This window comes from Pongo abelii, chromosome 10 (assembly GCF_028885655.2).
Source record: "Pongo abelii isolate AG06213 chromosome 10, NHGRI_mPonAbe1-v2.0_pri, whole genome shotgun sequence".
In the NCBI taxonomy this organism is placed as follows: domain Eukaryota; kingdom Metazoa; phylum Chordata; class Mammalia; order Primates; family Hominidae; genus Pongo; species Pongo abelii.
Window position 1 is genome coordinate 126,290,961 of NC_071995.2, and position 11,791 is coordinate 126,302,751.

An 11,791-nucleotide genomic window follows, 5' to 3' on the forward strand; every position below is an offset into this window, starting at 1 on the left:
TACACTTGTTGAACAGCCATGAGATGTCAGGTTGTCTTCCAGGTGGTACGTATATAAAAGTATGAAGATGCCTGTAATCCCAGCACTTTGGGAGGCAGACAGATTATGAGGTCAAGAGATGGAGACCATCCTGGCCAACTTGGTGAAACCCCATCTCTACTAAAAATACAAAAATTAGCTGGGTGCAGGGGCAGGCGCCTATAGTCCCAGCTACTCAGGAGGCTGAGGCAGGAGAATCGCTTGAACTCAGGTGGCAGAGGTTGCAGTGAGCTGAGATCGTGCCACTACATTCCAGCCTTATGACAGGGTGAGACTCCATCTCAAAAAATAAAATGAAATAAAATAAAGTAAAATAAATATAAGTATGAAGACAAACATGAGCTGACCTCACAGAGCTGATATTCTCCTGAAGACAGAGAAAAGTCAGCAAACAAATAAATGTAATAAGATTTTGAACAGTGCTAAATGCTATGAAAGGAAGAAAAAAGATAGGACAGGAAGACCAGGCAGGAGACGAGGGCAGGCATCTGGTAGGAGATGGTGGTGGCTGGGCTCCGCTGCTGGTGGTGGAGGCAGAGTAGGGGGTTAACTCTGGATATATTTTGGAGGTTACATCCACTAGAACTTGCTGATGGACTGAATATGATTCTTGAAAATGGAGAAGCATCCTGGGTGACTCCTCTGTTTTTATTCCAAGCAGTGGGATGATGGTGGTGCCATATGCTGATTAGGGGAGACTGATGGAAAATTCTGTCAACACAAAAATGGGACTTGAAGAACCTCATGAACTCTGGAATTACCGTAAGCTTAGTAAACCCTTTACAAATTAGGTTCCCAGGAACAAATGCCACAGGCAGAGTTAATTAACAGGAATTTCACTGAATGAGAGGCTTGTTCTTAGAGTTACAAATGATGCCCTTTGAACTGCAACTCACATCAGAATCACTAAGTATTCAGCCCATGGACTGGGAGTAGAAAGTTAAATCGATTAGTAATGGAATAAGAATGAATTTCTGGTGAAAACACAAATGGCCGCTGGCCAAGTGACTATCTAACAGCTGATCACTTGCAATGTGCTTGCTGGTGTGCCACTGAAGAAGGTCTGTGTGTCTTATCTGAAATGTGACAGCCGACAGCAGTATCACTGAAATCAGTAACAGTGCCATGGTCCTCATCACAGATTGCCAAACATTTCAGAGGAAAGAACTGGGACTTGGAAGGTGTGGATTTTAAGGTCTGTTTAGATGCTGCCTGGCTGGGTACAATAAACACATTCTTTGAGCCAGAGTAATAACAGAATAAATGACCTGGGAAAGGTCACCCCGTGCCTCAGTTTCCCTTGGAGGGTGACCTTAATTAGATGATCAACAATGTTTCCATCCAAATCAGATACACTCTGTGGGCTTTCAGTTCCCTAAGCACAACGGATGGAGATGTGAGACGGGGAAGGCGATGCTGACGCCAACAGGAGCCGAGCGTGCACGTGGGAGAAGCAGGCCTGCCTGGGGATGGGCACAGTGTGGAGATCTGCAGAGTTTCGGGGTGGTGGATGAGTGTGTGGACTCTGGAGTCAAGTGGCCTCTGGGGAGGTGCTATTATCCCCATGTTGCAGGCAGGGACATTGAGGCTCAGGGACATCCAGGGACTTGCCCCAGGTCCCACAGCCAATAAGTGGCAGAGCAGATATTTGAAGCCAGTTTGGCCTGGCTCTAGGAACCAGTGCTCCTAACCCTGTGCTTTAGAGGAGCTTTGCCATCTGTGGTCCCTGATATGCCACCTCCTAGATTTCCCTGCTCAGCCTGGCCAAGACAAGAACAGGACCTGATGTCCCCATCCAGGAAGAAGCTGACCCAGCTTCTACCTCTGCTCCCCTCTGTCTTTGTCATGTGGAAACAGCCAGGAATGGCATCAATCAATCAGTCTCTCTCCCATCTCTCTCTCCCTCTTTATCTCACTTTCTCTCTCCGTCTCCCTCCCTTTCTTCCCCCTTTTCTCACCCTCTCTCCCTTCCCTCCCTTCCTCTGTCCCAGTTATGATATCCATTCTCAGAGCCAAAGTCAAGAGCAGGATGTCTATTTAAATAGGAGTTGATTCCAGAAATACAAAACAATTAAGTAATCTACCATATTAACAGTGTAAAAGACACACACACACACGAAATCCTATCCATTGATGCAGAAAAGGCATTTGATAAAATTCAACAGCCACTAATGACAAAAATTCTAGGAAAACTAGGAATAAAATTCAATTCCTTTACCCCAATTAAAAAGGATTTAAAAATATTAACAGCTAAGAACATACTTGATGATTAAAGACTGAATATTTTCCCTTTAAAAAAATAGAAAAAGATGAAGTTTGTTTGCTCTTACAACTACTATTCAATGTAGTGACTGAAGTCCTAGCCAGTGCAATAAGGCGAGACACATAAGTAAAAAGGCCCACAGATTGGAAAAGAAGAAATAAAGTGTTTCTGTTTACAGATAATAAAAATATCTTCATAGGAGATTTCAAGCAATCTATACAAAAATTGCTAGAAACATAAAAGGAATTAGTTGTGGAAGGTTGCAGAATACAAGGACAATGTGAAAAAATCAATGTATTTCTATCTGAATGAGGAACTGGAAACTGAATTTAAAACATAATACCATTTAGAGTAGTAACAAAAATGAAATATTTATATATAAATCTAACAAAACACAGACATTGTCTGTATGCTAAAGACTTCAAAATGCTGATAAAACACAATGGAGATATACTGCATTCATTAATTTTAATCAACATCAGAAAAATGAAAATTCTCCCCAAATATATGAGTAAGATTAATGCTATTCTTTTCCAAATTTTAGCAGAAATTTTTTATAGACATAGAAACTTATTTTAAAATGTATAAAGAAAGACTATGGGAATATAATAGTGAAAACAATTTGCAAAAGAAAATTTAGAAAAACCATGTTGTCCAATGTTAAAACTTTGTATGTAGCTACAGAGGATTTCCCAACATAGGCACTGTGGAATCAGATAACTCTAGCGATTGTGCAGGACTCTTCTGTACAATATTGAATTTTTAGCAGCATCACAGACCTTTACCCACTAGATGCCAGTAGCAGTAGCCCCTACCAAATCATGACAATTAAAGATGTCTACAGATGGTGCTAAATTGTTACCTGTGTGGCAAAGTCACCCCAGATGGGGACAATAATAGTTAAGACATTATGATTGTCAGAGGGGTCAACACACAGGTCAATGAAGCAGAATAAAGACCCCAGAAATATAACCACATAGCTATGGCAAACTAATTCTTTTACATAGGTGCAAAAGCAATTCGATGGAGAAAAGAGAGTCTTTTCAATAAATAAAGTTGAACAAGCAGATATACACATGCAAAAACATAAATAAAATAAAATAAAAACCTCAATAAACAACTTAATTCTTAAACGTTACACAAAATCTACCTCAAAAGCGTTCATAGATCTATAAATAATATGAAGAATTATAAAGCTTTTAAGTGAAAATTTATTGCAGCCTGGGGGTATAATAAGGGGTTTTATTTCTTTGGCATAACACCAAATACATGACCCATAAAAGAAAAATTCAGTAAATTAGACTTTGTGAAAACTAAAATCTTTTGCTCTGCAAAAGAAACTATAAAGAAAGTAAAAATACAAGCTAAAGACTGAAATAACATATTTGTAAATTGCATATCCAACTAAGGCTTTAACATTTAAAATGTATAAACAATTCACAAAACTCAATAACAAGCAATCTAACAGCCTGATTAAAACATGGGCAAAAGACTTGAACTTTTAACCAAAGAATATATTCACATAGCAAAAAAGCAAATGAAGCCAGGTGAGGTGGCTCACGCCTGTAATCCTAGAACTTTGGGAGGCTGAGGCGGGCCGATCACGAGGTCAGGAGATCGAGACCATCCTGGCTAACAGGGTGAAACCCTGTCTGTACTAAAAATACAAAAAAAAATTAGCTGGGCGTGGTGGCAGGCGCCTGTAGTCCCAGCTACTCCGGAGGCTGAGGCGGGAGAATGGCGTGAACCTGGGAGGTGCAGCTTGCAGTGAGCCAAGATCACACTACTGCACTCCAGCTGGGGTGAAAGTGCAAGACTCCATCTCAAAAAAAAAAAAAAAAAGAAAAAAAGGAAATGAAAGAATGTTCAACATCATTAGCTATTAGGAAAATGAGAGTTAAAACCACAGTGATATACCCCTACATACCTATTAGAATTACACGTTGCACATTGTCCAGTGCTGGTGATGATACGAAGCAACTGAATCTCTCAGGTATTGCTGGTGTGAATGCAAAATGATACAACTAGTCTGCAAAACATTCGACGCTTTCTTATACAGTTAAACTCATCACATGGCCCAACATGTGTACCGCTATTAATTTAGTCCATATAAATAAAAAGTTATGTCCACAGAAGTGTGTACACAATTGTTCAAAGCAACTTTATTTGCAAGAACTAAAAACCCTAAACCATTCAAATGCCCTTCAGTGGGCAAGTGATGACTTGTGTGACATCTATAAATGGAATAGTATTGAGAAACACAATAACTTGGATAGATCTCAATGACCATTATGCTGAATGGGGAAAGATTCAAAATACACTTACTATATTATTTTATTGCTAGAACATTCTCAAAATGACAAATTATAGTGTGGAGGACTGATGAGGGGTTGTCAGGCATTAGGGTTATGTGGAAGGGATGACTATGAATTGCTGCCTCCCTGTATTTATATCTGATTGTGGAGACAGTTATGTGACACTATTCATGCAGAAAAAATATCATAGAACTTTACACCAAACCAAACAAAACCCAACAAAACAAAGCCACAACACAGTGCACTGAAAAATTTAAGACATATAAAAAGTCCATAATGTATCAATATCAATTTTCTGATCTTGAAAATTGTGCTGTGGTTATACAAAATCTTATCATTGGGATAAACCAGTTAAAGGGTACACAGGACCCCTCTACCCTGTTTGTGTAATTAAGATACAATGTAAGTTATTTCAAAATAAAAAGTTAAAAATGAATGAATAGATACAAATTTAGAGGCAATTTACTCTCACGAAGAAATTCTACTTTTAGTTGTCTATCCAAGAGAAAATAAAAAACGTCAACACAACTTCTTGTACACTAATATTTATAGAAGTATTAATTAGAAAAGCCACAAAATAGGAAAATAATGCCCATCAACTGATGAACTGATAAGCATATATGATATTTACACACATTAGCACAGACAGCAAGAAACAGCAAGTCCTTATGCATGCTACAACATGGGTGAGCCTCAAAAATACTACATTAGGTGAAAGAAACTAGATGCAAAACACCACATAGTGCAAGATTCCATTTATATAAAAGACCCAGAGAAGACAAGTCTGTAGAGACAGAAATGAGATTCATGGTTACCTGGGGCAAAATGAGCAAAGAAGACAAACAGGCATACATGATTTTCTGGGGATGATGGAAATTTCCTAGAATTGGTTGGTGGTGATGGTTGCACAGCCCTGTATCCTTACTAAAAATCATCTAATCGTACATGTAGAGAGGTGAATTTTATGGTGTGTGGATTACGACAATAAGGTGCTTTTGAAAATCTTAATACAAAAGCAAATGCGTGTGAGATTAGTGGACGTGCACTGCAGAGCCTAACTCCTGCCTGGTGCCCAGGATCTGTTCACCAAGCGGCACCTGTTTTTTGTGGCTTCAAAGCCACATTTAGTATTTAAAAATTGGTATAAAAGAAGACTGGACTCTTCTCCATAAAGTACTGGACACAACTGAAGCTCCTCTCCTCTGCTGAGAGGGTGGGACCTTATAATCATCACCGGCCAAAGAGGACATTTTCCAGAGTCCAAGGTGGTTCTGGGGAAAGTGGGAAACGTCTCCCCCAAGGTCCACAGTGACCCCTCTCTCGGTCTTTTCTTAATGCTCTTGCTTCTTGTCTGTCCCGGGAAAGAGCCCAGCAGCTTTTCCAACTGAGTCTAAATGCATAAGGCATGATTACTCCACCCCAGGAACTCAGAGTTTATGCTTGGTATTTACTCACAGTGTTTAAGCTTGGTATTTAATCATGGAATAGAATTCTTCCTCCTTCATGAAAGGAGTTTTACAAAAAAAAAAAAGGAGAACTCTGTTCCTTGGCAGAAAACCTTGGTGACATCCCTGATGGCAAGAACTGGGCCTCCCTCATCCAATGCCAGCTTTCAGCCCAGTGTCAGCACACAGGCCCTCGGTGAAGGTGTGTGTAAGGAATGACTGCCAAACAACACCTTAAATCTCAGCAGCATTTCACAGCTTAAAAGAATGTGAGGAACACTATGGAGTAATCACTGGATTATCTCATCTGTCCTCTAGATCACATTAAAACAAGAATAAATGAACAGAAAGTTGTGATCTCGCAACAAAATAGGGCTATCAGCAGATAAAAGATGCCAATCATCTCTGAGGATGGAAAGAATCAGATGGCCTGTTAGTGACCGACGGAGCGAGAAAGATAAGCCTAGCATAGTTCCCCAGCAGACAAACAACGGTAGCAGAAGGGGGGAATTAGGATCTATAAGAGGTTACCCATGTCACAAACTCGGCCACGGAAAAATGACAAAACTAATGAATATCTAACAGGAGAAGTGGGTGAAGTCTCAGAATGCCGTTTCTTCCACTTTCAAAACAGGAAGTCAATCCTATGGGCTAAAATTGTGTCGTGAAAGGAATAGATAGGAGAGGTTACGGTGGTGGAGGTGCTAGTAGCTACAGCAGTGAGAGCAGCCACGTGATCATAATAATGACTTCATTGTGCCACACCTTGATCTATTTTTTATTCAAGCTTTTTTTTTCCTCAGTATTACCAGGGTATTTTAAAAATTAAAAATGATGATTGTCAGTTAATATGTTTTCTGGGGATTTTTTGGTATTTTTTCAACATTATTGAGGTAAAATTCACAAGGTGCGGTGGCTCACGCCTGTAATCGCAGCACTTTGGGAGGCCGAGGCAAGCGGATCACCTGAGGTAGGGAGTCTGAGACCAGCCTGACTAACATGGAGAAACCCCATCTCTACTAAAAAAATACAAAATTAGCCAGTCGTAGTGGTGCATGCCTGTAATCCCAGCTACTCTAGAGGCTGAGGCAGGAAAATCGCTTGAATCCAGGAGGCGGAGGTTGCGGTAAGCCGAGTCATGCCACTGCACTCCAGCCTAAGCAACAAGAGTAAAACTCCGTTTCAAAAAAAAAAAAAAAGTTGTACATATTTAAAATGTACAATGTGATGTTTTGATACACATTTACTCTGTGAAATGATTAAGACAATTAAGCTAACTGACATATCCATCAACTCATATATTAATAGTTATTTTTTTCTTTTTTGTGTGGTAGGAATACTTAAGCTCAACTCTCTTAGTAAATTTCAAATAAACAGCATATTATTAACTACAGGCACCATGTTGTTCATTAGGTCTTCAGAACTTACTCATTTTGTAACTGCAAGTCTGCACCGTTTGGCCACTAACTCCCCTTTTTTCCCATCCCACGACCCCTGGTAACCACTCTTCCACTGTTTCCATGAGTTTGACTTTCTAGATTTCACATAGAAGTGAGATTATGCAATATTTGTCTTTCTTTCTTTGGCTTATTTCACTTAACATAATGTCCTCCGGGTTTATCCATGTTGTCTCAAATAGCAGATTTCTTTCTTTTTTTTAAAGGCTGAATAATGTAAATTGATACAGCCATTATGGGAAGCAGGATGAATGTTCCTCTAAAAATTAGAAATAGAACTACCATATGATTTCCCATTCCCACTTCTAGTTATATATCCAAAGGAAAGAAAATCACCATCTCAAAGCGATCTCAGCACTCACATGTTCCTTGCAGAATTATTCATAAGAAATAGAAATGACCGATGTGCCCGTGGATGGATTCGTGGAAAAGAAAATGTGATCACACACACACACACACACACACCATATACAATGGAATACTGTATTTTTAATGAAACACATCAACTCTACTTTGGATTTTTTGTCTTCTTATAATCAAATAAAAACTAACACTTTCACAAATAGAATACAACTTATAGAGTAGAATTTCATTGTTATAATGCCCATGTGTCATCTACTTATCCATGCGTCTAATGGTCGTATTGGAGGGCACTGGGCTTAAAATTTTTTTCTTCCTAAGTTTAATAATTTTATAATGAGCATGCATCATTTTAAATAAAAATAATAAAGCCTCTTAAGATTTTGGTTGAAGCAGGTTGCCAGGAGTCAGAGGTCAGGGGCTGCGCTGAGCGCTGGCTCCGGCTGCAGGAGGGAGGCTTCATTTGCTCACACTCAGGTGGAAACCGGGAATGCCTGGAAATCGCAGATCCTGAGGACGCGGCGAGTTCAACGGAGAGGACCTGCCGGGCAGGGGCTCTGGGAGCCTCCGGGAGGAGGGGAGGGCGCGCGGCCGGCGCGGTCACAATCCGGTCTGCGGCACCATCTAGCGGGCGCGCCGGGGCCGTCGCCCACCAGGCCCTTTTCCGGAGGAGAAGCTGATGCCAATCAAAACGCCATCTCTACTCCTTGTCAAAGTCATTTAGCGAAAGGCTTACTGAGCTCTGCAATCAGCTACGCAAGAAAAAAGAGTGTTTAGGCACATTCCCTAGCTGTTTCTCTCAGGCGGGGATGATGTGCAGCTGGAGTGCCCTGGGATAAGGGGTGGGAGTCAGGGCAGAGAGGCTGTGATAGACACGTCTCTCTTAATGGTCAGCGACAAAGCCACCCTTGTCATTAAATCATTTCAATTTCACCACTATTCTTGAGTCCCTCCTTTTTAAGCACACTGAAATCCTAATTTTACAAAAGTTGCTGTCATTTATAATATACTTCGTATCATACTGTAGATATATCATTTCCTCACTTAACCTTCAAAATAATTGTTCTAGGAATTCTATTACCTATTTCGCAGGAAAAAAAAAGGCCAAGGCTCCAGAAAGCTGAGGATCAGATCTGAGATCATAAGGCTTAAGTAATGGGTGAGGCAAGATTTAAACCAAGAGATCTTGACCTCACTTAACCACAAGCATTTCCACATTTCTCCTGCTGTGGAGAAGAGATTGTTCCTTTACTGAATGATACAGAAGGAGAGAAATACCTTGTGGGCAAGGGTTCAGGTTTGGCATTTCTTAGCAGAATCTCAGAATTAAAGGAGACTGTGGTGCAATTCGGGAGCAAGTTGAGCTCTTTCACTGCCCATAAACACGTGCTTATTTATGACTCCGCACTATGATTCAGTAATCTAGTTCATCTGTCAACAGTAAAGGTGACTTTTTAAAGAAAGTTACTGCTTCAGAATACAGAACTCTGATTATTTTACTACCTTTAAGGAGGTGTGAAACAGCAGCATAAAATCCTTCACATCATTGTCCTCAATTTTGTGGTTCAGGACTCATCACCCAACGAAGCAGAACAATTCCAGGGCAGAAGTCTCTGATGGAGGTGCCGCACGACGGCTCTTTTTGTTTTTGTTTGTCTGTTTGTTTTTGTGAGATGGGTCATAAATATTAATGGTATTGACAGAGTCTAAAAAATTTGTCATTTCACATCCCTGCCATTGAAGCACCTGGAATTCCACGACTTTGGTGCTCTGACTACCACCCGTTTCTTTCCTGAATTCTCTTAGCTGGGTCTATTTTTCCCTTTCACCTTCAGAAATTATACGTCAGCAAAGGTTTTCCCAAATAGTTGCAGGTCAACTGAACCAAACATCTTAAGGTTTCTTCCCTTTTTTCTTTTCTACTTAGCTGATGTCAACCTGCATTCTGGGATCAATCCTTTTGGGCATATATATATATATGTATATGTGTATATATGTATATATGTACATATATGTACATATGTATATGCACATATGTGTGCATGCGCATATGCGCACATATGTGTGCATGCGCATATGCGCACATATGTGTGCATGCGCATATGCGCGCATGTGTATATGTGCATATGCGCGCATATACGTATATGTGCATATGCGCGCGTATACGTATATGTGCATATGCGCGCGTATACGTATATGTGCATATGCGCGCGTATACGTATATGTGCATATGCGCGCGTATACGTATATGTGCATATGTGCGCATATGTGTATGTGCATATGTGCATATATGTGTATGTATATATGTATATGTGTACATATATGTATATATGTGTATCTGTATATATGTGTATATATGTATATATGTACATATATTTATATATGTGTGTGTATATATGTGTATATATGTATATGTGTATGTATGTCTATGTGTATATATGTCTATGTACATATATGTACATATGTACATATATGTATATATGTATATGTGTATATATGTATATGTGTATATATGATATGTGTATATATGTATATATGTACATGCGTATATATGTATATATGTACATATGTACATATATGTATATGTGTATATATGTACATATATGTATGTATGTGTGTATATATGTACATATATGTATGTATGTGTGTATATATGTACATATATGTATATGTGTATATATGTACATATATGTGTGTATATATGTACATATATGTATATATGTACATATATGTGTGTATATATGTACATATATGTATATATGTATATGTGTGTATATACATATATGTATGTGTATATATGTACATATATGTATATGTGTATATGTGTATGTATGTACATATACGTATATGTGTATATGTGTATATATGTACATATACGTATATGTGTATATGTGTATATATGTATATATGTATATGTGTATATGTGTATATATGTACATATATGTATATATGTATATGTGTATATATGTACATATATGTATATATGTATATGTGTATATATGTACATATATGTATATATGTATATGTGTATATATGTACATATATGTATATATGTATATGTGTATATATGTACATATATGTATATATGTATATATGTACATGTGTATATATATGTGTATATATGTATACTTTTTTTTTGAGAGGGAGTTGGGCTCTGTCAACCCAGGCTGGAGTGCAATGGCGTGATCTCAACTCACTGCAACCTCTGCCTCCCGGGTTCAAGTGCTCCTCCCGCCTCAGCCTCCTGAGTAGCTGGGATTACCGTTGCACCACCACACCCGACCAATTTTTGTATTTTTTGTAGAGACGGGGTTTCACTATGTTGGCCACGCTGGCCTCCAACTCCTGACCTCACGTGATCTGCCCGCCTCCGCCTCCCAAAGTGCTGAGATTACAGGCGTGTGCCACTGCACCCGGGCTGCCTCTATATTTTTGAATGTGCATTAGGAAATGGTATAACATCTGATCCCTGTTGTGGGAACAGTTTGGTAATCAGTTCCCTGGAAGTGCTCACTGGTGCTCGTGTGTGTTACCTGTGAGTAGTTGAATTGCCTTGCATCCCATACAAAAGCTGCAGTCCACTGTGCGGTAACTGCATACAGTGACATTAACAAAGTGCATGCCCTTAAATATCACCCAACAAAGACAGTTATTGCTGGTCATTTGAACAGCGTATTCACTGGCTGGCTTGGGGCAGGCAGGAAAAGAAAGTCGCTGGGACAAGAGGGGTTTCCATATGACGAATGGAGGGAATCCAGTCAAGGACCCAGCAGCCTGTAAGCCTAACAGCAGTTTGTTGATTAAAAACGACATAACAACAAATCACAGAAAGCCGCACTCCCCCCACCCCCACACCCCCCAACACACACATGGGCTGTCCTCTGCTCTTGAACAGCATCCATTTGTGATTTC